At 40.5% G+C, this 26,408-nt stretch overlaps 1 protein-coding gene across 3 annotated transcripts in view; it reads left to right on the forward strand.

Annotated features, from left to right (window-relative positions):
- The first annotated feature begins 523 nt into the window (after window positions 1-523).
- PLCH1 (phospholipase C eta 1) overlaps window positions 524-26,408 on the forward strand; it is a 227,446-nt gene continuing 201,561 nt past the window's right edge. For all 3 annotated transcript variants that reach the window (XM_043473939.1, XM_043473940.1, XM_043473941.1), the window contains exon 1: window positions 524-702. The gene's annotated coding sequence lies outside the window, so the exon portion shown is untranslated. The remainder of the gene's footprint in view (window positions 703-26,408) is intronic.

Below are 26,408 nucleotides of genomic sequence, written 5' to 3' on the forward strand. Positions count from 1 at the left end.
ACAAAAGCAAACATAAAACCAAAACAAAACAACAAGAGGGGAGATAAGATGAGCAGGTGGGAATTTTCCTTAAGATATACTTCTGGCACTTTTTACTTCGGGGCAAACTGCACATAGTCCCTGCTCCTTCCTTCCCAGCTTCACTTCGCCAGACTCCTTTACTGTCCCACCGCGGACGCTCTTGAGTATCTCAGCCCCGAACTGAGTTTCGAGGGGGTTTCCCTAGGTTTGGGACCCTTTGAAACTTGAGGGAGAAAACAAAACAACAACAACAAAAAGTTCATCTCCAGTGCTCCTGGCCGTTGCTTGCCGGGAAACCCGTCAAGGAGGTGTAAGCCCTGGGGTCCGGGCCCAGCGCTCGGACCCTCGCACCCAGCCTCTGGGTCCCCTGGCGGCGGCTCCAGCTCCAGTCCGCTCTCCGCGGCTCCAGTTCCTGATTTCCGCGGGAGCTGCGGGACTGGCAGGGAGGGGGCTCCGGAGTGAGTGTGAGGATTTGAATGAGAAAGCAGGTTGTGGCGGCGGCGACCCATTCTGTCCTTCCCTTCTCTGGGTTCTACAGGCTGGTCTGCAGAAGTGTCCTGGGGGGCTTTCCTGCTCCTCCACAGGGTTTTGGAGTTGGAGTCACAGGGACCAATAACTCATCAAGCCAGCACTTCGCAGGACTCAGAGGAATCCATCTCTCGAGCACTCAAAGTTGATCCGGTCAGTGCTCTGGGGGGAGTCGGGGTGGGGGACGAGAAAGGAGGAGAGGACTGGTCCTGCAGTCCAGGTGTGCAAGTGAGCAGGTGGCTCGAGCGCCCCTCTGCAGCTCCGGCCGGGACGCGCTCTTTAGGACAGTGTGAGGTGTGGTGCGCGTGGGGTCCCTCAAATGCCTGGCGGAGAACGGGACCACAGCTGGTCTTGGGGTCCCGTAATTTAGGAGGATGGGTGTGTGAGCCCGCTCCAGGATTTAACTCAGGTCTCCTGTGGTGGTGAGTGGGGGTTTATGCACGCTCACTGCAGGGTGCTTCACCTCTAGGCGGGACCCCTGCCTGACCCGCAGACGCCGCGAAGAGCAGGTCCGCTTTCCCAGCAAGGGGAGTGCGGTGTCCATTACATTTGGAGTCTCACGAGCTCTTCCTGCGCCCAGTGACCCCACTCGGGACCCTTTCAGAGAAGCCCGGGTGCTCTCAGCGCTGGGAGGATTTACTCCATCGCCTTTTCCTGGAATAAACCCGGGGCACCCGAGCGGCGCGGGGCAGGGCGGTGGAGGCTAGTCCCGGACACACAGCCGCGCGCTCTGCGCTTGCGCGGGGTTCCCATGGCGACGGCGCCGCGAGTCGGCAAAGCCACCCGACGTGCCCCAAGCCCTGCTCCCTGTTGAGCGTCTGCGGCGCTCTCTCCCGCCCCCCCAGACTTTTTCTTTGTTATTTGTAACTCGGAATAAGTTTATGATCTCATTTTGACGTTAGAAGTTCAGCATTAAAACAATAACCAGGTAAAATTTAAAAGACCCCCTCCCGCGTCCCAGGGCAATACCGCTTTGATCATAGACGGAAGAGATGAGAAATTGCTCATTGGGATGGTGTTTGAGATTCCCCCCACCCCCTTCTTTTAGCCCGTTAAAGTGGACCCGAATAAAATATTCTTACTAATTAAGCGGTTTAAAAAAATCGGTCAGGTGTTCTTGAGCGTTAAGGGGACAGACCTGTGCCGCTTTTCCGCAGGTGTAGAGGCGGGCATGTACAAACCAGCACCACCTGTGTCCTTTTAGCTTGTTTATCAGAACTAAAGGCGATCTGAAATGGACCAACGTAAAATGGCAATGAAAAGAAACAAAGGCTTTCCCAGAAGAAGTGATTGTTTTTCCACTTGCTCAGGCGTTTTGATCACTTCTGGGGTTAATCATCTGCAGGGAATGTTTCAAGAAACTTTGACACGAACCAATTAGATCCCTCAAGCTTTCTGTTGAGAGAGTCACCTTTTCTTAAAATTGAGTCTTGACAACTCCATTGTCCCTTAAGAGTTTCCCTTGTTTACGCATAGGTTAGCATTTGGCAAGGGTACGCATCTTAAGGGTTATGTAGAAGGAGTTGTAGCTTCTTGTAGTACACTTCTTCTTAAGTTACATCAGTATTTGGCAGCGTGATTGGTATACTTAGTTGCTATTAAATAAACATTGGTTAGAATTAACTGCTAATAAAAGTATGAAAATGGAATTACTCTTTCTGGGATAAAGTTCGGCGTAAAAAATACCGTAAGTGTAGTAATACATGAGCACTGTCTTGCTATATCCTATTTTTAAGTAATTTGCCTTCAAGAATAGCAAATGTTTATTAGTGGTAGTATTCAGACAATATCCTTCCACCATCAGCAAATGAAGTCAACCGTAATATGACTTTTCAAATGATTAACAAATAACAGGCTGTTAAAGTTCTCTTTCCCATCCCATTCATTATGAATGCCGAGACATTATGCAATCCATCTGGCTCAAACGTTTAGAAGTGTCCAATTAAGTTTTTTATCATTAAAAATATAAAAACTCTTAATTTTCAGGTTCAGATACTTTGTGACCCTATTTGGTGGCTTGTAACTGCCTCCAATTCCCTAATTCTCAGTGACATGTGTTTCTGCTGGTTCCAGGAGGTAAACTGCAGTTTTGCAGATCATGGGATAATGAGACTGGGAGTGCTTGGGGGAAGGCTGGGGAGAGGCCATAGGATGAGACAAAGGGAGGGAAGGTTGATGCGCAGAGCCAGGATTTATAGCTGCACCAGATTATTCATAAAAGCTGTTACAGTTATTGCTTCTGTTTGATACATTTCCCCACATCATCAACATCAATTAAACTTATTTTTAGAATCAGTCTTCTAAATAATTATAAAGACAGTTACAGAAATAGAATATGATAAAGGTGGTTTATATTAGGGTGCTATAATATACTGGGAAAACTCTTAAATCCTTCTTACTTAATTTACTCGTTTAGTGAACAGTATTTATTGAAAACCAATTGTATATAAGATATACAACAAAGTGATATATAAGATAAGTAAACCTAGATTTCTGTTCTCAGTGAACTAAGAATTGTGACTTCTGAAATAATTTTAATCCTGTTTCAGGTTTTCAGGGAAAAGATATTATCTGTGGCACTCTTAAGGAGAGGGCTTAAATAAGTGCCAAGCAATCAGACATCTAGATTCAGAAACAAAGGATTAAACTTTGATTAAAAAAATCCTGAACCTTGTTTTTGAGCATTTTAGATGAGTCATATATACAGTAAAAAACATTGTGTGCATCTATCTTTTTACATTTTTGTAATACAGTCTCAACCATAAAACCTGCAGTCTTGGCAAGTGCAGCTCATGAGTTTGGGAAGAAAAGAGAAACCCTGTAATTCTCAGGTTTCTTAGATGAAGATAAGGTGAGTGATTCACTAGTTCTTTGTTCTGGCTCTGTGTTTCATGACATAATAAACCTCCTGCAGCTCCCTTCTAAGAATAGTTCTGGTCTGCATGCTTGAAGGATCATGACTATTATTTGTCTGAGAAAAAAAAGATATAAAATTATGGTAGAAGGTTGAAAGGAACACAATAGGGCATGTGAACATTTTAACTTTTGAACTGGAATAATTTCTAGGCATTTTTCATGCATTTAGACTCCACTGAAATCCATTATAGTCATGACAAACCTCTGGCATAATAATAACCAAGGTTGACACACGTTTCCTCTGGTCACTTTGGGACACAGAAGATGAGGGAGACTGCAGCCTCCTTTTCTTCATCCTCATGAGTCTACTCAACATTATCAGCTCAGAGAAGCTTGCTGAAGAGCATCGCCGTTTGGTTATTGCTCTTTGTTTCAGAAAATCAGCTGTGAATTGTGGCCCAAGTGGTGCAGAACTCGTTTCCTTGAACAATGCCTCCTCAGCCTGGGAAGTGTGTTCTCTCTCCTCACTAGTAGGGGCTTATTCCAGGCTGGCTTTGCTCACAAGGAAAATCATTTAGACACAGTTCAGTGGACACTCACTCACATCTCTTTGATACCCGTGACCACTTTTGTTTAAGGAGAAATCCAGGACTGCTGTGGTAGGGTGTCCCGAATTAGAAGTGCATTTTAAGAAGCCGTGAAGAAGTTTACACAGCTTTGTGTTGTTATCCTCAGGGTTTCTGTCTTCTGTGCTTCAAAGTAAAAGAGGGCAGGATGGACACAGAAGGGGCAGCGAAGAAAACTTCTGTAGCAAAGTTAAAGTCTCATCAAGTTCTGCATTTTCGATGCGTTAAACCAAATGCTTGTGGCTTGTGATCTGTCATGTTACAGAGCAGAAAAATATGTCTACTGTGTTTATTGTAGGACTCAGGAAGCCAGAGCCCAAGGTTGCCAAAGGATTTCTTAAAATTCTACAGCTAATAAATGAAAAAACTGGGGTGAAAATGTTATGATTGCTAATGATGCTACTGTTTCTAGGAAATCTAGGGAGGGCAGATATGAAATCCTTTCTCTAGACTTCGGTGTTTGTAACCATATAAACTTGTTGTAGTTATAAAGTGGTCAAACACCAAGAGTGTTTTATGATTTAGTCTAATTTCGCTGAGTGGAATTGACAGTGGGCACCTTCTGATTTAAATATTTGGTTATAAGCAAGTGTATGTCATGAGAATGTGTATGGGTCATGTGCATAAATGAGAAAGAGATCTTTCTTAATATGTATTTTGGCCTGAAGAATTCTGCCATGATTAAGACAATGTAAGGGAGAGCAGCGTTTCTGATTATTATCCAGTCAATAGCTTAAGCAAGGAGCTCTGGGAGAAAAGGAGGAAATGAGCATTGATCTAGTCCAATCATGTGCCTGTGCATTTACTTTAGTTCAACTTTAAACTTCATAAAGAGATCCAGGAATTATTATCCCATACTACTTAATGAAGCAGTGAGACCTGGAGATTAGTTTCTTGCCCCAAATCTAAGTGAGTATGAAAGAGTCTTGGAATTAGAACCCAGGTCTGTCTGCCTCCATGGTCTGTCATGTCATGTTGTCATTCAGAAAAGCAAGGCCAAATTTATGAAAAATACTGAGTTTTCATTTCAAACTCAGCATGCCATCCAAAATACAGACATTTAGAAGTTTCTCTGATAAGCTTTCTGGTGAGTGGAGACGCTGCATTCCCTGTATGGAGTTTAGGAGGTTATAAATCCAGGTCTGGTTCCAGAAAAACATTCAAGGCTTTGTTTATAAACTGTGTTGGCTATTTGTTTAGAAGTGAGTGGTGTTTAGATTCTCTTGTGCAAATGCTTTTCCACATCAAAGTGGCCCACTTATCACTTTGAGATTGTTGTCAAATTATGCTGGGTCTAAGAGGACCCCGCATGATGTTAATGTGTGTTTTCTGGCATCCTGAGACTTAGATGTTGATTTTTATCTTGTGTAAGCTTTGCTCACTTATTTTTCTTGAAATAATGCCTTACTGATGGATGGAATCAGATGGCATGTTTCTGTAATGTTTTCAAATTGGAGACCTGAATCACCTCGGACAGTTGCTGAAAATTTCTAAACTTTGGCCAGAAGCTGGAGTTTTGATGCTTCTGAAACTACTCTGGCCATGGTGTTGAGACTATCCTGAGCTGGTTCAGATTTGCAGTATTCAAATTTGCAGTATTTGCAGAGGGTTTACCCAGGAAAAAACTGAGGCTCAGGGATGTCCACCTCAAACAGTTGGGAATTGAACCTTGACTTGCCAGCAGATGCCTGCCTGGTCTAGTGACCTAATTAGCACACCTCGCCTTAAACGCACCCCTTTCTCTCCTGGGCCTTCTTTTTCTCCCTGTATCTCTGGCTCTAGGGGAGAAGAAAAGGTTGAGGGTTTCAGAAGACTGGATGCCAGACTTCACTTTGGAATTCAGCCCAGCCTCGCTTCAGGCAATGCAAAGGACCCTGGGGGGTGTTCTGAGTTTCCCTCTGTTTCTCTGTGTCTTACCCTCCTAGCAGCCTCTTTTCTCTGTGGTTCCAGAATTTAGCAAGGGGCTTAAGAACCTGTCTAACCATTCAGGTGCCCATGCATTAGCTATTCTATTGCCACTGGAAGGCAGAAAGATCTAGTTTGGTGCTCTCACTTGTGAGTTACTGATTAACTGCTCTAAGGCAATCATGGTTTCTCTTTCATCTGCCTTCGCTTCCTTGTTGCTAGCCCACAAGAACCAAACATTTGAATTCAGCTTCCTACTTCCCTCTTCTCTCCCTCTTCAATTTGACTGAAGGAGCCACTGGATCTTGGAACAGGTCTCTGTGGAGCGCTAGAAGGACCTCTGGTGGGAACTTTGACCTATTTGTTTTTTCCAGGGGTCACAATCCTGGACCAGAAGTGAAGTGAGTGGATTTGCTGTTTGATTGCATGTAGTTTAGTTCTCTAGACTTCCTATTTCTTTTTGCCAAACAACTCTTTCTTAACTTTGAGTGATATGGGATTGAAAAGATTTTTTTAAAAAATGATTTCTTTTTTAAAAAAAGGAGTTAGGGTTATGAAAAGATCCTTTGATTTTTATTTCAATTCAAAGACTGTTGGTTCCAACCATTTGTGTAAAACAGAAAGAAAGGGAGGGATGGGAAAAGAAGGCTTTCTTCTATGCATATAGAATAGAATACCCCTGGAAGGGAACACTAGAAACTAATCATGTTGGTTGCTGGGAGACATACCAGAGGTAAACTCTTCACTGTATACCTTCTTATGCCCTTGGATTTTGAAACTTAATGAGTAAAATTAAAGTAGAAAAAAAAACAAACTTGGGTTTCAATATTAAAGAAACAAGTAACTATCTCCTGGGACTTAAGTGATAGAAGTAGGAAACTGGGAAGCAATTTTAAAGAAAAAAATTCTTTTTTTAGCTATCTTTTTAAGGCTCACCAGAGTTCACATTTAGTAATTTCTTTTGTATTTAGTAATTTTTAAAAGCAGTGTTTTTCAGCACTGGATTTCAATAATAGGGCTTGGGGAGGGTTTTTTTTTTAATTTAATTTTCATAGTTTTCTTCCCTCTCATAAAGCATCAGCTATTGGCTGCTCCCAGACTCAGTGGGCCAATGAGAATCTGTTCCATTCCCGAGTCACTAAACCTGTCTTCTGCTGGCAATGTGTTTATGGAATGAAGCCTAGAAAGCCCTCTTCCCAACCCACCCATCCCCCTGCCCTGTTTTTTTCCCCCATGGAGAAATCCCTGTAATGTGATTATTTTATTTTCCTAATCAGAGTCTAAATGCGAATGTTAGAGGAATCTTTTCTTCTCAAATTGAAAAGGGGGAAAAAAAGCTTATACAAGTGTTTTATTCTGAACCACAGCTTTTCTTTTTGAAATAGGTTGTGAATTGGAAGTAGTTTTCTGTTTACTGGATAAATCTTGAAAGTACAGTCTTGGAAGAGAGAGACCACAAAACTGTGTACCCACTTCTTTTTCACTCATCAAAAGAGAAGTGTGAAATGTATTATTTAGTGTCCAAGTTTCAATCAAAAGCAAAACACTCAAGTCAGGGTCAGTTCTCAACACTTTTGAAAATTCCTTGTTGAAAACTGAAGGTAATAAGACATCCTTTCCTCACAGAATTCTTATTACTCTGTTACTTTTGCTAGAAAAGAATAACTGAATAGATCGTACATTCTCATGTTTAAATTTTTTAAACCTAAAAGGGAATTTAGTGAAAATTCTCTAACCTCTGTCCTTCAGCCATCCAGTTATTTCTTTAATAGACCAATAGTTATTGGTTTCTTCTGTATTTTTAATATATATATATATATATATAAGCATATGGATGCATATAGATGCTTTTTGCCTTCTTTCAGAAATCAAATGGTAATGCACCATCCATATGAATCTGCTTTTTTTTTTTTTACTGTAATAATATATATTGTATGTCATTCCATATCAGCATATAGGGCTTCTTAATTTTTTTTCTTTTTACTTAATTTTAGTTATTTTTTGGCCACACCATATGACATGTGAGATCTTAGTTTCCCCAACCAGGGGTGGAACCCACACACCTGGTGTTGAGAGTGTGGAGTCTTAACCACTGGACCACCAGGGAAGTTCCCTTTTTATTAATAGCATACTTTAAAATGGCAGTTTTAGGGTCCCAGCAAAATTGAAGGGAAGGTATAGACTTTCCCATGTATTCCCTACCCCCACCCAGTGCATAGACTCCCCATTACCAACATCCCTACCAGAGCGGTTATGACTGATGAACCTACACTGAGACATCATAGTCATCTAGAGCACATGGTTTACATCATAGTTAACTCTTGGTGGTGTGCATTCTGTGGGTTTGGACACATCTGTAATGACCTGTATCCATCACTATGATATCATACACTGTGTTTTCACTGCCCTAAAAATGTCATGCTCTGCTTGTTCAGCTCTCTCTCACCCTTCAGCCCCTACCAATCACTGACCTTTTTCTTGTCTTGTTAGTTTTGCCTTTATCAGAATGTCCTATAGTTGGTATCACAGTATGTAACCTTTTCAGACTGGCCTTTTTCCTCTTAGTAATGTGAAAGGATTCCTCCAAGGCTTGACAGCTCATTTCTTTTTAGTGCCAAATAATATTCCACTGTCTACGTGTATCAGTTTGTCCATCCATCTATTGCAGAATATCTTGATTACTTCCAAGTTTTGGTAATTATAAATAAAGTTGCTCCACACACTTATGTGCAGGTTTTTGTGTGGACATAAGTTGTCAACTCCTTTGAGAGTTGACAATACCAAAGAGCACAATTGCTGGATTGTATGTAAGAATATGTTTTGTAAGAAACTCAAACTGTCTTCCAGGGTGGCTGTACCATTTTTCATTTCCACCAGCAGTGAAGGTGAACTCCTGTTGCTCCACGTGCTCACCAGCATTTGGTGTGTTAGCTGGATTTTGGCCATTCTCAAGGGGTATGGTGGCATCTCATTGTTTTAATTTGCATTTCCTGATGACATATGATGAAAAGAGCATGTTTTAATTTGCATTTCCTGATGACATATGATGAAAAGAGCATCCTTTCAAATGCTTCTTTGCCATCTCTCTGTCTTTGGTGAGGTGTCCAGGTTTCTGGTCCGTTTTTTAATTCCATTTTGTGTGTGTGTGTGTTTTAAGCATTCTGTGTATATTTTGAGTAAATCTTTTATTAAATGTCTTGCAAATATTCTCTCCCAGTCTGTGGCTTGTCTTCTAATTCGTTTGGCATTGTTTTAAATTTTAATGAAGTTCTGCTTATCAATTCTTTGTTTCGTGTATCATCCCTTGGGTGTTGTATCTAAAGAATCACCACCACGCCCAAGATCATATAGATTTTTTTCCCCTATGTTATCTATCTAGTTTTTGTGTTTGAAATTTAGGTTTGTGATTCATTTTGAGTTAATTTCTGTGAAGGGTATGGTTAAATTTATTTATTTATTTATTTTTTTGCATAGGGATGTTCAGTTGTTCCAGCACCATTTGTTGAAAATTGTTTCATGCTATTGCCTTTGTTTATTTGTAAAAGATCAGTTGATTTCCATTTATGTGGGTCTGTTTCTGGGCTATCTGTTCTGTTCCATTGATTTATTCATTTACTCTTTCTTCAATACCACCGTCCTGATTACTGTAGCTTTAGAGTAAGTCTTGAGTTGGATTGTTTCAGTCTTCCAACTTTGTTGAATATTGTGTTGGCTATTCTGGATTTCTTTTTAATGGCTACATATTTTCCAATGTATAGGTATATTAAATTTAACCAGATTAATGCACAATTAGGTTGTTTCTGAACTTTTGAAAACAGTGATGTAGTAAATAAGCCTGTATATACTCTGCATGCTCAAGTATGGCTGTAGAATATATTTTTGGAAGTGGGATTGCTAAACCAAAGGTATACACATTTGTAACTTTGACGAATAATGTCAAATCAACTTTGATGGAATTTATACAGTTTTTGTTCTTGTCAGAAATGTATCACGTGATGATTTTTCCACATGCTCACCAACAGTTTGTCATCACACTTTTTGATTTTTGCTAATCTGATAGGGAAAAAATTACCATCTTGTTATAGATAAAACTTGCTTTTCTCATATTCACTTATGGGTGACTTTGCAAATTTCCATTTTGAGCAGAGTCTCAGAGTAGAAAGTGTCACTTCATTCTCCCTATTATAGATGAAAAAAGTCAGTTTTGAAGAAGCAAATGAATAGGTTTCTGATCACTGCCTCATAGAGGAGCAGAGTCAGCACATTTACTTTTCTTAAATGATAAGCATTTAGTTGCTTTTCACACTTCCTTCCAAGCCTCAAAATTTCACTCCTCTCCCCAGGTCTGGGAGAGTTGATATCTTCGATATCTGAGAGCAGCTCCAGCCCTGGCAGGATGGTGTCAACAATAGGCTCGGCAGTGGCTCTGCTTGTTACCACTCCCTGGTTTGGAAGCTCACTTGAATTCCTTATTGTCGTTTGTGGCTGCACAGGTTCTTGTGTCCTAGCATTACTGAAGCAAAAAAGAAGAGGTGAGCGTTCAGACTTCGGTGGGTTCAGCTGCTGTTTGTTTGGACACTCAAGAGATCCCTGCTCTTCCCTGGATGAGACGCTGTAGGAATGATGGAGAATTCTGAGGGTGGCAGGGAACCAAGCCCTGGCTACAAGAACATTGTGCCTCACTCTGGTTCCCATGATTCTAGTGTGAACGTATTAGATATTCAAGGGAAGGAAACTATGCAGGAGAATATAATAGGAGAAGACATACAGGCCAGTGACAATCAGGAGTTAGTTGCTGTGTCTAAAACCTTGTTTGTACTAATTTAAGGAAAAAGCAGTTCAGTCATGTCCGACTCTTTGCGACCCCATGAATCGCAGCTCACCAGGCCTCCCTGTCTATCACCAGCTCCCAGAGTTTACTCTAACTCAGGTCCATCAAGTCGGTGATGCCATCCAACCATCTCATCCTCTGCCCCCAATCCCTCCCAGCATCAGGGTCTTTTCCAATGAGTCAACTCTTTGCAGGAGGTGGCCAAAGTATTGGAGTTTCAGCTTCAGCATCACCACACTATAAATTTCATTTGAGGGATTTGTAATAGTGTTTGGTTTTATTTCCCTATTTTGCCTTGTTAATGCTTTCTATGACACCTTTCTTCAGATGGCAACTTTGGACAAGCTGTTTATTAGTTAGATTTAAGGAATCAAATACTTATAAGCTTGACCAGGAAGTATGTTAGATGCATTTAACTTGGGCTAACTACATCGGCTTCAGATTTTTTCCTCAGAGCTTCTTAATAATTAAGAATTCAGCACATGAAAAACAATACTGAGTTTCCAAAATTTAAAACATTTGGCTAGATTTTTTGATGTTCTTTTGAGCTTGAAAATTTTTATAATCAAATTAGGTTTACTATCCCATCTTGTTCTTTACTGCTTTGAGGACCTTTAACCTTTCCTTTTACAATTTCTGATGTCCTAATATTTGCATTGATATAAGTTCTCTATTGAACATCTAGAAGGTTAACATCTCTGGCTTTAGAGAAATTAAACTCTAAGTCTTTACCCTTATTATCTTAGGCTAAAATCTTTGTAAAATTAGTCTTTATGATCACTGCTGTCCTATTGCTTAGTCACTAAGTCTTGTCTCTTTTGCAACCCCATGGACTGTAGCCCACTAGGTGCCTCTGTCCATGGGATTTTCTAGGCAAGAATACTGGAGTGGGTTGCCATTTCCTTCTCCAGGGGATCTTCCTCACCCAGGAATCAAATGGCGTCTCCTGAATTTTAGGCAGATTCTTTACCACTGAGCCACCAGGAGGGCCCTTTATGATCACTACTAGCCTTTTAAAGAGAGGTGAGGTCAATCTCAGGATTTAGATTCTGGATAAGTTATGTTTAAGCATCCTTGATGGTATGTTATTTTTGCTAGTATCGTTGTATGTACTTTGTTATATCACATTATATTTAAACAGCATATTAACAATGTTCATTAGTTATTTTTACTTTGATAACTGAGAGCAGTATTTGGGGCATTTACAGTGCCTTCCCACTAAACTACCCTTCCCACTCCCTTCCCTTCTCATATTTCCTCTTTTAAACCTACTGATCTTTTGACATCTAGCTCTATCCTCCCACCCTACAGGAACTCTTTCCTGACACCCTTGGTTTCTTTTCTTTGAACCATTACAGAATGCTTCATTGGCCAGGTATCACGTATTCTGCTTTTTTCTGTGTATGTTTTACTTAAATTTTTTTGGTTTATCTATCTATTATTCTCCCATCTCATCATTAGTTTCTTGATGACTGGGACATCTCTCCATCCCCTCAATATTTATAGCACCTTAGTATGGCTCAGAGCATACTTGTGGGCTATTTAATTCATAAATTGGTTTGACTGTAGCTTTTTGCACTTTAAGGGGTCCTGAACTCCTGTTTTTAAGCACAGATCAGGGGCCACTTCCCCTACTTACCCTGCTGTGTGATTGGGAAGGAAAGAAGGTATTAACTGGAGGTAATTAATTGCTCAATTAAAGGCAGATCGCTTGTTGGAGCTGCATGTATTTAATGCTGAGTGGAAGGGGTAGGGAAAGCAGGCAAAGATGCGAATCCAGTACATCCTCTGTGATAAGCTCTCTTTCTCACTGGTGGGTGGGCAAGTGGATAGGAGAAAGGATGAGATGAACTTGGGAAAGGTGGGAGATCTGCTCTTCTCCGGGGGTTGCCATTTCTGAGACTGAATTTTGGACATCCTTATATATGAAGGAATTAGGAGTAGAGCTATTCTGAAGTCCTTCTCTAGTTTTTAAAAAACTGTGGAAATCACTGGTTTAGAGATAACCAGTATAAATCAAGGTTTTTTTTTTTTTTCCCCAATGTTAGACCTGGACAGAAGTAGATGAAATTAGAATTGTGACCAAAAAAATGTTTGCTATTAGTGTGTCATCAGGAATAGTCTTCAAATATGATCAAAGGTATTAATATTGGGCTGGATTTTGAGACTGGCAGCCACTGAGAGTCGAAATCTAATTACCTAACAGTCATTCCTTTGGGTGTTTTTTTTTTTTTCTTTTAGTGTGGTTTTAATTTCCAGTCTGTACTTTGTATCTACTTTTAAAATTAAAGAATCTATTTTTAAAAAGATGAAAATATCTCAACCGTGACATGAGCATAGGAACTGTGAAGAAAGCTGAGCGCCAAAGAATCGATGCTTTTGAACTGTAGTGTTGGAGAAGACTCTTGAGAGTCCCTCGGAGAGCAAGGAGATCCAACCAGTCCATCCTAAAGGAGATCAGTCCTGGGTGTTCATTGGAAGGACTGATGCTGAAGCTGAAACTCCAATACTTGGCCACCTCATGCAAAGAGTTGACTCATTGGAAAAGACCCTGATGCTGGGAGGGATTGGGGGCAGGAGGAGAAGAGGATGACAGAGGATGAGATGGTTGAATGACATCACTGACTCGATGGGCATGGGTTTGAGTAAGCCCCGGGAGTTGGTGATAGACAGGGAGGCCTTGTGAGCTGCGATTCATGGGGTCGCAAAAAGTCGGACATGACTGAGTGACTGAACTGAACTGAACTGTACATTGAAAAGTCTGGATCCTATTACTGACTCTGCCATACCTAGTAGTGTATTCTCTTCCTTTCTCTTACTGCCTTTTTCTCTCTTCCTCTTCATTATTTATTGAGTAAAATTACATAGATCTTAAGAGTGTAATCGTTGAAGTTTTTATTTAGGCCACATACTAATGCTGTCACTTAACTGTGGGTAATTACCTAAGGGTAATTACTTCTCTGTGCTTCAGGTTCTCTATCTGTAAAATGGGGTAATAATTTTACCTAGCCCTTAGGATCACTGTAAAGATGAAAAAAATAATACTTGTGAAACATTTATCAATATATTTGGCTCATAGAAAGTGCTAAAAGTATCAGCAGATATTATTACAAAGTAGCAGGTCCTGAGCTAATATGCTTTTGGGTTAGATCAGGTTCTGATTCGGCTGTCAGACTTCAAGGTTCTGTGGCTTTGAATGTGAAATCTCCAGGGTTGAATTCTGTTTCTCACAATAGAATTCATCAATACTCCTGATGAAACAATTTGAAAATGTTGGGTACAATAGAAAGATTATTTTCTTAAGTGCAAGACTCTATAAGAAAGTAATGGCTATTCAGGCCAGATGCTAATTGGGGAGGGGTCTCCTGAGCACCGAAGCTGGCTTTTTGCCTTGAGGACAGTTGCCAAACCAGGTTAACTTGAACTTCTCCTTTCATGGCCTGAAGGCACAGGGGACAAGAGATAAAGGAAGATGTCTGGGAGGGACCCTTTGGTCTTAAACCTAGGACTTCAAGGGGCTTCTCACTCTTTGGAAAGATGAATGAGAATTAAAAAAAAATTATCTACCTTTTTTCTTTCTGGTCTTCCTGGATGGCTCAGTGATAAAGAATCCACCTGCCAATGCAGGAAACGTGGGTTCGATCCCTGGGTCAGGAAGATCCCCTGGAGAAGGAAATGGCAACACACTCCAGTGTTCTTGCCTGGGCAATCCCATGGACAGAGGAGCCTGGTGGGCTATATATAGTTCATGGGGTTGCAAAGAGCTGGACGTGACTTACTGACTAAACAACAAACCTTCTTTCTAACCCTATGTCTATAAGGAAAATCACTTATCAATAATCTTGGTTCTGAGCAGATCCTGATTATTTGGTCCTGAGAATTTGTGGTTCTGAGTCAGCTCTGAAACAGATTTGCATCCAGAATCACAATAACTAAGTGGTCAGAAAAACCTCAAGATGAAAACTTTTAAGGAATTCCTACACTGCAAGTGTCCCTGGTACTGAGGGACCAGTTTTTCCTTTCTTTTGGAGGAATCTATTTTTACCCTAAACTTCAAAGAATCCCCATCAATGAAATTAGAAGGAAAATAAGCATCTCATAGTTTGAAAAAAAAAAAAAAAGAAAAATCGCTTAACACAAGGTATGAGCTGAGAAACAGAAACTTTAAAGATTAACCAAGCTGATCTGAGAAAGGACCAAATAGAACTTGGGAAAAGAAAAGAGGAGACTTCCCTGGTGGCTCAGTGGTAAAGAATTTGCCTGCCAATGCAGGAGACACAGATTTGATCCCTGGTTCGGGAAGATTCCACATGCTGTGGGGCAACTAAACCTGTGTGCCCTAACTACTGAGCCTGTGCTATAGAGCAACTACTGAAGCCCATACACCCTAGAGCCCATGCTCCGCAGCAAGAGAAGTCCCAGCAGTGAGAAGCCTGCAAACCGCAGCTAGAGAATAGCCCTTGCTCGACGCAACACTACAACAAGCCTATGCAGCAGTGAAGACCCAGCACAGCCAAAAATAAATAAAATTATTAAAAAAAAAAAAGAAAGAACTCAGTGAATGGATTTAACAACAGATTAATCCAATCTGAACAGGGAAATTGTCAGCTGAATGATAGATCTGAAGATAATTTTCTAGTGGCAACAGAGAAGCAAAGCAAATGTAAATCCCAAAAGAAAGGTTCATCAATGTGGAAGATACAGAATTCAGACTCAAGGTAAGTTTAATTATAATTTCAGAAGCAGAAAGAAAATGAGGAGAGGCTACATTTTAAACAGGTAATGACTGAGTCTTCTCAAGGACTGGCAAAAAGCATCACTTGAACATATTCATGAAGTCATCTGAATTCCATTCAGGATAAGGAAAAAAAATCCACACAGAGATAAAATATAATTAAATTGCAGAACACAAAAGATAAAGAGAAGATATTAAGCAAGGTCAGAGAGAAGAGGCAGCTTATTTTTAAAGACATGACAAATTATCCTGACAGTGCGGCAATAGAAGCCAGAAGACCAGTAGAATATTAAATTTTATGCCCCATAGATATTAATTATCAGCCTAGTATTCAGTTTCCATTAAAGATATCTTTAAAAAGCAAAGACAAAGACTTTCAGACTTAAAAAAAGAAATCCCTAGGGTTCTAGCAGATCCTCACAAAAAGGATACATTTCAGGCAGAAGAAAATTATTACCAGATGGAAGGTTTCAGAAACAAGAAGTGAAGAACAAAGAAAAGGAAAATTTTAAGTAAAATACACATTGACTGTATGTAAGGCGATAATAATGTCTTTAGTGGAAGCTAGATAAAGGAAGTGACTTAAGTTGAAGAAACAAAAGGAGTCTTTCCAAAGTTTCTGTATAGTTTGGGAGGAGGTTAAAGATAGATTAAATTTTTATTTTGATAGATAAAGTGTACGTGTTAAAATTTCTAAGGCAACCACTAAACTTTAGTAAAAGAATGAATAACTTTCTAACTAAAGGGGAAATTGAAATGAGAAAACTATTAAACATGAAGGCAAGAAAGTTGAGAGAGAGAATAGGCAAGACAAGTAGCAAACACAAAATAAGATGTAGAAGTAAAATGAAATGTATTAGCAACTATAAAGAAATCAAAGATTGTTAGACTAGATGAAAATTTAGCTATTTGCTATTTATAAAAGATGTGTCTAAAACATGAGGATACAGAAAGGTAAATAGGTAATTATAAACTAAAAGATGGCAATTCTGACATCTGATGAAACAGACTATCAAAAAAGCATTTTTAGAGATAAAAGAATGTGATATTGGTTCAAAAGTTTGAACTCATCAGAAAAAACTTTTCTGCATCTTATAACGTGGTCTCAATGTATATTATGCATGTTATAGAAAAATTGAGAGAACTGCAATGGGAAACACATATATTCCCAGTGATATTGTAATGTACTTCATCAGTACTTGATAAAGAGGGGAAAGATCAGCTACCACATACAATATTTGAGCTATACAGTTACTAAGTTTGAGCTGATAGACATGTGAAGGCATTGCATCTCAAAACCACAGAATGCACATTTTCAAGCACATGAAGAACACTTATAAAAAGTGACCTCAAACTTGGTCATCAAGCAAGTCTTAACAGCGAGTGATGAATGATTTCATCCAGACCAGATCTGTGACCACAATGTAGTTAAATTAGATACTGATAATAAACAGTGACTATGAATAATTATAGGAATATGTTTCAAAATGACCCTTGGATCAAAGAATTTGCAGTGGAAATCAGAACCTATTTTTAACTGGATGATGACAAAAATATGATGGGTCAAGACGTGCGGTGGGGTAAGCAGCTAAAGCTTGTATAAATGTTAAAATTAGAAAAAAAGAAAGCCTGAAAATTAGCTAGACGTTGAAGAGTTAAAAAAGATGCAAAATAGAGAAAACAGATAGAAGGAAATAATTCCATTATTCAATGGAGAGGATCAAAAATGATACAATTCAGTTCTTGGTAAAAGCTAGTAATGTTGATTAACACCTGGTGAGATCAATTTCAAAAGGAAAAAGAGGCACAGTATTCCTAAGCAATATTAGGAGTGGAAAAGCAGATGTTGTAGATATTAAAAAATATTATGAACTACATGATGCTAAAACATTTGAAAGCTTAGAGGAAATGAATATATTTTTAGACAAATATAACTTACCAAAACTAGAAAAAATAGGCTGAATAGTTCTTAATTTTTAAATAAGCCATTCATTAAATATTTCTCCATAAAGTAAGGTATAGATTTAGATGGGTTTATGATCAAGTTCTACCAAGCACTCAAAGAAATAATTTCAAACTTGCATAAATCATTCCAGGGAATAGAAATGCATTTTTGAAGCTATGATAACCTCAACATAAAAATTTGTCAAGAACAAGAGAAGAAATGGAAATTATAGTACAAACTTACTTAGAAATATACATGTAACAATCATAAAACCTGAGCAGGCCAAATCCAGCAATGTGTTGAAAAGGTAATACATGGTAAACAATTTGGTTTTATCTTGGAATTGCAGGGTTGATCTAATATTGGAAAATTCATATTAACAGATTAATGAAGACTTCCCTGATGGCTCAGATGGTAAAGAATATGCCTGCAATGCAGGAGACACAGGGTTGATCCCTGAGTTGGGAATTTCCCCTGTAGAAGGGAATGGCTACCCACTCCAGTATTCTTGCCTTGAGAATTCCATGGACAGAGGAGCCTGTTGGGTTACAGTCCATGGGGTTGCAAAGAGTCGGACATGACACATGATATTAAGTAGATAGAAAATGTCTTAAAATGTTTCATATCAAATTATGCAAAAGTTCAGAAAATTGGAATAGAGGGAGTTTTCTTAACACAATAAAGAATATTTACAAATAACATATGGCAAACATTACACTTAATGGTAAAATATTAAATGTACTTTGTTACTTGTTAAGATCAAGATCCATTATTCTATGCAATATTGCTTTTGATGGCTTTATATCATACTGTATCCCATTTTTTTACATTGCATCATGAGCATTTTCCATGCTCCCTTACAAAGTTTTTTGCAAACAGAAGTGTTAATATCTATCCTATATTGATGCTACCCTAATAGCTGGCTATTTAGTGTTCTATGTTTTCTGCATCATGAAAAATGATGCAATGAATATTTTCTCATGTATACGTTTTTGTCTGTATTTTTAGTGACTTCTTTTTGATATATTTCCAGCAGCTGAATTCTTGAACCAAAAGGTATGAACTCTGTGAAGCACTGGATACATATTGTATACTTGAAACCAGTCCGTTCACATGAAGCATCCCATGTCTTTGGAGAGTGATCGTAGCTCACTGCTCAACTTAGCTCAGAGCATTTGCAGCTCCTCATTGCTTCAAAGAAAAGAAAACAGAGGGAGAACTTGGGGTTTAGTGATGTCCCTGTGAGCCTTATAAAATGAACAAAGTAGTCTTTTATTTCTTTCCCTGTGTGTACATAGCTGGGAGGGGGCTAGCTATGGAATTAGGCTGTTTGCAGAGCCCTGTAACAACCAGTGAGGCAGTGCTTGGAAACCCGTGGGAAGTGGGGGGAGGGTGCTTATGAGGGGGGAGGGGAGGACAGTGACAAGCCGTCTGTGGAGTGGGGCCCCCCTGAGCCAGGCGTCTGAGCTGTTTCAGAACCTGTTAGTCTAGGCCTGGCCAGGGGACGGGAGCTGTGGCCCCTCCCACCCCATCCCTGCACTATGTAATTCTTTTGATTTTTTTTTTGGGGGGGGTCTCAAAATTAGTGGAGAAACAAGAGAAGCAGAGCTGTCTCTGAAATCGTAGCTTTTAACTGGGCTGAGTTTGAATTCTCAACCTTTAGGGAGACCTTGGTGTAGAAATTCCCAGGAGTGTTGTGTCAGAGGCTATGAGGTGCAGGACGCAGTTTGGGGACCTTTTTCCTGCTGCCTTCCTGTTCCTCAGGGCTTCTCGTTCTATGAATATTGCTGTCAGAGCGGATTAATTATGTCTTTTGTCCCTCTGCAAGGCTTAAGGAGAAGGAAATCATTCCTCCATTTGAGTTAAAGGCTATACTAATGGGAATTAACTCCGTGGTTTCTCAGGGCTATTTTAATTTATAATTAAAGCTGTATGGCTGGGGATATTAGTGGGGGGCGGGGGGTGGGAGTTGCCGACAGCCCTTATTAAGTAGAATATTAAGTTTGGAAGCTCTGAGAGAGCATCTCACTCATCACCACCCCTGTTTTGTTCCATGGATGAGGCAGGCCAGGCACAGGGGAGTGAAGAGATTTACCTGACACTGTTTAGTCAGAGGATCAACTGGGTTGCAACCCTGGCCTCTTGACAGCCAGACATTTTTCCATTGTCTCTCATGTCTTACTACCTTTCACGGACTAGTTCCTCCTTTTCCAACAACAGGGTGTGTTTACACGTTTTAATTTCTGGCTGGAGCCTTCTTCCCTGTTGTTAGCAATTTGGAAAACACATGAGCCCCTCAGACAGTTTTTCACAATGATTTCTGGCTCAAAAATTTGGCCTTGGTGTTTCTGAACTTGGTCCAAGTAACTCACTCAGATTTCATTGCAAAGAAACCTTCCACTATTTGATTTTCAAAGGACTGATACTTGGCTCTGATCCCCTCCAATCTATACACTCAAAAGGCTCCTGGATGGAGGGACAAGGTAGGTATTTTGTTAGTAAGTCATGTTTCATCTAGTCATCTCCTCCCCTTCTCCTGGCTCTTCTCCTTCACTGGCTGGCCCATAGTAGAGTTGGATTGAATGGTGGAGGTGGGAAGAATTAATCTGATTAATCATGAGTAATACAACTCTAGACTCTTTCATAGCGGAGCAGAGGTCAGGGAGGAAACACGACTGGATACAGTGTAACCTTGGGATTAGGTCAGTGGCTTTGGGAGTCAGAAGACATGAATTTGCAACCTATTAAGCTCTTTGAACTCATGCTTATAATACATGACTGACAGGGCTGCCATAAAGATCATTTTTTAAAAGACAAGATATAAATGGAAATATTGTATAAACCATAAAATGATTTACAAATAATATATATATTTTTTCTTTTATAATACAATTTTATTTTAAATAATATATTTTTAGAAAGAAAGAATGTAAAGGAATGGGAGTAGAAGTGTTGGTTTTTATGGAAGAGGGATGCCAGAGGAGAATGGGCTGTGATGTATCAGTCACAGTAGATGAAGAAGTGGAGATAGTCAATATATAGTAGACAAATCCCTGTGCTTAAAATATAAGTATACATATAAACATAAATATATTCCCTTTCCCCAAAGTTCTCTTTGAACATCTCCTGTTCCTTCTTTTCCTTTGGCACAGTGTTAGAAATCTGTCTACCGTATATGAACTTGAATGGTTTGCTTTTTATTAAGCCATTCAGTGGCTTGAACATGTTTGTTGAGTTCCATAAAACTCATGTTAAAGCAGTAATATAGATTTGCCTCATATGTAAAAATAGCTAAGGAAATTCTAAAGAAAAGATTTCAGGGTTTGCTGTGCTTAAATACACTTCAAGGGGATTGGCGGAATCCTTTACTACTGGTGAAAAGAACTTGAATACAGCATATCCTTAGGGAAAGCCCAAGTAAATACGGAGTCATATTTTTGAAACGTAGAGGACCAGTTAAAAAAACTTGCCAAGGTCCCCGCCCCCTGCCTGTGAGTCAATTGTTAGAGGTGAAACCAGAATAGCGAGCTCATGACTGCCAGCCAGGTGTCTCTTGATACTTTGCTTTGCTGACATAGTTCATCAGTCAGAACTCTTTGGATGCAAGTGACAGAAAACCAATGTGGCTTAAATACAAGTAAACATAACATAGAAAGGAATGTACTGGCTCATTTACCTAAAAAGTACAGGAAGAGATCTGACTTCAGGTGTGCCTTAAATAATATCAGTAGGACCAAGTTTCTCTTCATTCCTCTTGGTTGGATCCCGTCTCATAGATTTCTTTTTTTTTTAACTCTTGTAGTGGCAAGGAGTTCTAGGTTTCCAGGCTTCACAACTTCATAGCCTCACAACTTAGAGTCCAGCAGAAAAGAAAGTTTCTCTTCTCCAACAGTTCAAACACAGCGTTGATCCCTGGGTTGGGAAGATCCCCTGGAGAAGGGAATGGCTACCTACTCTAGGATTCTTGCCTGGAAAATTATCACGGACAGAGGAGCCTGATGGGCTACAGTCCATGGGGTTGCAAAAGAGCTGGATATGACTGCGTGACTAACATTTACTTACTTTCTTGGTGGTGCTCTGCTTTCGTAGTTTCATGTCTGGCCTGTAGTTTGACACTGGCAACTTTGGTCATGTACCTATACAGAAAAATGGCAAAAATAAAAGTATTAACAGAATGATTATAAAAGTTACTAATCACTTATAAAATGAATTTAGGAACAATAAACTGTGGAAAATTCTTCAAGAGATGGGAATACCAGACCACCTGACCTGCCTCTTGAGAAATCTGTTTGCAGGTCAGGAAGCAACAGTTAGAACTGGACATGGAACAACAGACTGGTTCCAAATAGGAAAAGGAGAACGTCAAGACTGTATATTGTCACCCTGCTTATTTAACTTATATGCAGAGTACATCATGAGAAACGCTGGGCTGGAGTAAGCACAAGCTGGAATCAAGATTGCCGAGAGAAATATCAATAACCTCAGATATGCAGATGACACCACCCTTATGGCAGAAAGTGAGGAAGAACTAAAGAGCTTCTTGATGAAAGTGAAAGAGGAGAGTGAAAAAGTTGGCTTAAAGGTCAACATTCAGAAAACTGAGATCATGGCATCCAGTCCCATCACTTCATGGGAAATAAATGGGGAAACAGTGGAAACAGTGTCAGACTTTATTTTTTGGGAGGGGGAGCTCCAAAATCACTGCAGATGGTGATTGCAGCCATGAAATTAAAAGATGCTTACTCCTTGGAAGAAAAGTTATGACCAACCGAGACAGCATGTTAAAAAGCAGAGATATTACTTTGTCAACAAAGGTCTGTCTAGTCAAGGCTATGGTTTTCCCAGTAGTCTTGTATGGATGTGAGAGTTGGACTGTGAAGAAAGCTGAGCACTGAAGAATTGATGCTTTTGAACTGTGGTGTTGGAGAAGACTCTTGAGAGTCCCTTGGACTGCAAGGAGATCAAATCAGTCCATCCTAAAGGAAATCAGTCCTGGGTGTTCATTGGAAGGTCTGATGCTGAAGCTGAAACTCCAGTACTTTGGCCACTTGATGCGAAGAGCTGACTCATTTGAAAAGACCCTGATGCTGGGAAAGATTGATGAGAAGGGGACGACAGAGGATGAGATGGTTGGATGGCATCACCGACTCAATGGAAATGAGTTTGGGTGAACTCTGGGAGTTGGTGATGGACAGGGAGGCCTGACGTGCTGCTGTTCATGGGGTCACAAAGAGTCAGACATGACTGAGCTACTGAAATGAACTGAACATGAATCCTGTCTGCATGCTTACTTGACTTCTTTTATTTCTTGTTGCTGCTTTAGAGTTTTTGGAGTTGTGAGATTTTGAGTAGAGTTGATTACAATTTCTTGTTCAAATCACATATGTAATTCTGTAGAAGTATGTTCATTTATATGGCTAAAATGTCACAATATATTATTAGTAAGTTATCAAGTGAAAAAAAAAGGCTTCAAAAAATAGAATTTAGTTTTTGTTTAAAAAAAGAAATAAGGACCACAGCATCCATGGCAATTGTCTTTGGCTGATAAGTGATACCACTATGTAAGTTCTTTTTTGGTTTTTCTACTTGCTTCGAGCACTAAAAATGGATAAACATAAATTGTTAAAGATAAATACACACGTATAAACATTTTCTGTGACTTTCCCATCCACTAAAAAAAATTCAGATTAATCGTGTTTCAAAGGCAGAATTTGAAACTAGTTTTAATAAGTCAGTTCTTTATGTGATATTCCTTAGCCACCGTCAATTAATTATTAATTCTTTAATAAGGATTGGAGATTTAAATGTTCTTAGAGTTCCAAATATAACATATATTAAATAGCAAATATTAAATCAATGAAAGTGTATTTTAGTAGCTATTTTCACCCATTATGTTCACACAGATGGGGTCACAAAACGCTCAAAAGACTCCTGCTTTGGGCCTGCTGAGCCTGGAGTTCCTGCTAGCTTTCTTGAGTAGCTCGCAGTGCCGTCTTGCAAGTTACACCTGCTCTCCTTCTGGCCACACTGTATGAGCTTTGGCTGAGCTGGTTTCTGAGGTCCCTTTCAGCCACTTCTTCCTCAGTGAGCACCCGGCCCCTGGCTCAGCTAGTTCTGGTGTGGCTGAGGTTGGCTTTGTTGCATGGCGGTTGCTCCCCCCGCCTCTGCCCCGCTGACTCGGTTCATCACCTCCAGCTCCACTCCCTCTCCGTGTTGAAATCAGCTGCTCTGACTCTGGAAGCCAGAGCGGGCAGCCCCTCCCTTCAGTCTCGGGCTGGAGGGAATTCAGGAAGCGGGTGTGTGACAAGGTGTCACTCGCGTTTACCAAGGGCCTGTGGTGTGTGCGCAGCTCAGGGGCAGCTTCCTGGCTGCTCCTCAGCAGCACACAGATGCCAGGGGAGCTAAGACATGCCAGTAATTAGCCAAAATAGGGGACACGCAGCCTGGAGACCATAGTGGTCAATTACTTATCTTTGTGTTCTAGTTTAATCATTTAAACCGAGTCCTCTCCTCTTAAAAACACCTACCCAGCAGAGCTCGTCATCCAAACATACAACCTGAAGTCCCTTTGTTACTCACCCTAGCAGCAGAAATGAGTCACTTACTCCAAGGTCCTCATCTCTCCCTTCATCTGATTAGAAGGAAGGGCCAAATGAGGGCCAGATATGAGTGTGTATGTTTTAACTGTGTACAAATGCACTTTTTTTTTTTTCATCTTTCCATCCCACTAATCTGACTTGGATTAAAAGTGAACAGAGAGAGCAAAATAAAGAATGAAATAGAGAATAAAAGAATAAATAAAAGAATAAAATAAAAATAAGGACTGAAAAACCAAATCATAAGATCAAGTTAGTAAGGAAAAATTAGCATGAATACAGAGCTCTCCTTAATTCTGGATAACCTAAAATATTTCTAGTATAAATCATGAATATACTTTTGTAGGAAATAGTTACTACTGGTATTACTGAAAATTATTTCTAGTTTGTAAAAAAAGGTATTCTTACTAAAAACATAAAGCGTACATGTATGCAAAATTGAGTACGTGGATGTATATAGAAATGAATATGTTGTGCTTAGTTGCTCGGTCGTGTCCAAAACTTTGTGACCCCGTGAACCATGTCACGCCAGGCTCCTCTGTCCATGGGGATTCTCCAGGTAAGAATACTGCAGTGGGTTGCCATGCCCTCCTCCAGGGGACCTTCCCAACTCAGGGATCAAATCCAGGTGACCCTCATAGCAGGCGGACTCTTTACCATCTGAGCCACCAGGGAAGCCCAGAAATGAATATATTGTATAAATAAGTAAATGCATAAAAAGACTAGAATGATGCACACCAAGCCAAAGTTATCATTCCAGGAAACGGACATGAAATGAGGCAAGTGGGGATTATTTTTGATGTATTTCAGTATTGAGTTTTTTTTTTTTAATTGGTGAGCTTATCTAACTATATTACTAGAATATTTTAAAAAAATCTTTGTAGTACGGGGTATTGGGTGGGGAGAGGGCAGGGAGGGTTGCCTCCATAATCGTTTGTTTTCTGACCTATTTTACAGTTGTTTGCATGGGTGATTTTATCTTGGTGGGGTGGGACTCATCTTCAGCCTGAGGGAGTGGAAGAAGCAGCCAGGTGTAGCCAAGTGTCCACATGCTTAGTCCCTTAGTTCTGCCCGGCTTTTTGTGACCCTTTGGACTGTAGCCCGCCAGACTCCTCTGTCCATGGGATTTTTCAGTCAAGAATACTGAAGTGGGTTGCCATTTTCCTCCTCCAGGGGATCTTCCCAACCCAGGAATCGAACTCTTGTCTCCTATGACTCCTGCATTACAGGCAGATTCTTTACCCACTGAGCCTTTGCAGAAGTCAGGTGGGGGTGGGGTAAGAGGAAGTGGGGAGTTAGGCCTGGAGTCAGAGAAAAGGGAGGTGAGGTTGTGGTTAGGGAAGGGAGGAAGAATGAACATCAAGGAGCCAAGGAGAAGCGCTGGCAAGAGCTTTAGGAACCTCTCCTAGTTGTGGTTCCATTAATGAATAGGCACATCTCTGGTCATTTATTTTCATCTGCACTTACTGACTGCCTTTAAGTCTAGATTGCTTTAATAGGACCGATGACAAATTGTTTCCCACCTGTGGGTTTTCTTCCTGCCAGCCTTGCGTGGTTTTCCCTGGCTTTATTTTGTGATCAGAAAAGGAGTTGGAATTCTGAAAAGTTGCTTTAGCCAAATGCTGGGAACAAAGAGAACCTTGTTATGCACATCAGCTTTTGGAGGGGTTTAATTTATCAGCTCGGATCTCTGCCTTTCAAGTCCTTGCTCTGGTTAGCACTGTGTTTCTCTGTCCATGGAGGGGCAAACCTTCTGGAGAAGCCAGACCCACTGCTTGTGCACCCGGCTCTGATTACACAAGTAAGCTCAGTCTGGTCAGAGGCAGGCCCTCGTGGTCCTAAGTGGCATCCATAGAGAGTCCAGAAGAGGAGACAAGCTTTGTTACTATGTTTGCTTGACCCCCGGCTACATGGACACGTTATGGTTTCTAAGATCTCCATGGACGGATCATAAATGTAGTCCTCTGGCATGGTGTTGACTTAAAAAGTCAGGAACTGGGAATGACAGTCACCCTTCTGTTATCACCTCCCCTCCTGCAGTTGAGCTTTCCTGAAAAGCGACCAGCATGGGCTGGCTTGAGTCCTGGCTGAGTGGGCGAGCCCTGGAGCACAGAATCCAGTCTTGAAACTTGTTCCCTGATAGTGGATTGGTTTTCCCCCAGGACGGCGGTAACTTTGAGCCCTGTACGGCGCTATTAGAAAAAGCTCCAGTGGTGGTGTGTTAAAGGACCTTCTCCTGGGTGGGAAAACTTTGGGGGAATTTCTTGGGGCCTGGGGGGTACCGGCTACCCGTGTGGAGGAGGTGGGAGCGCTGTGTGCTGTCCGCGAATGCCTGGGGCCTGAAAGCATCAGGCGGCCAGTGTGG

This window comes from Cervus canadensis, chromosome 7 (assembly GCF_019320065.1).
Source record: "Cervus canadensis isolate Bull #8, Minnesota chromosome 7, ASM1932006v1, whole genome shotgun sequence".
Lineage (NCBI taxonomy): Eukaryota > Metazoa > Chordata > Mammalia > Artiodactyla > Cervidae > Cervus > Cervus canadensis.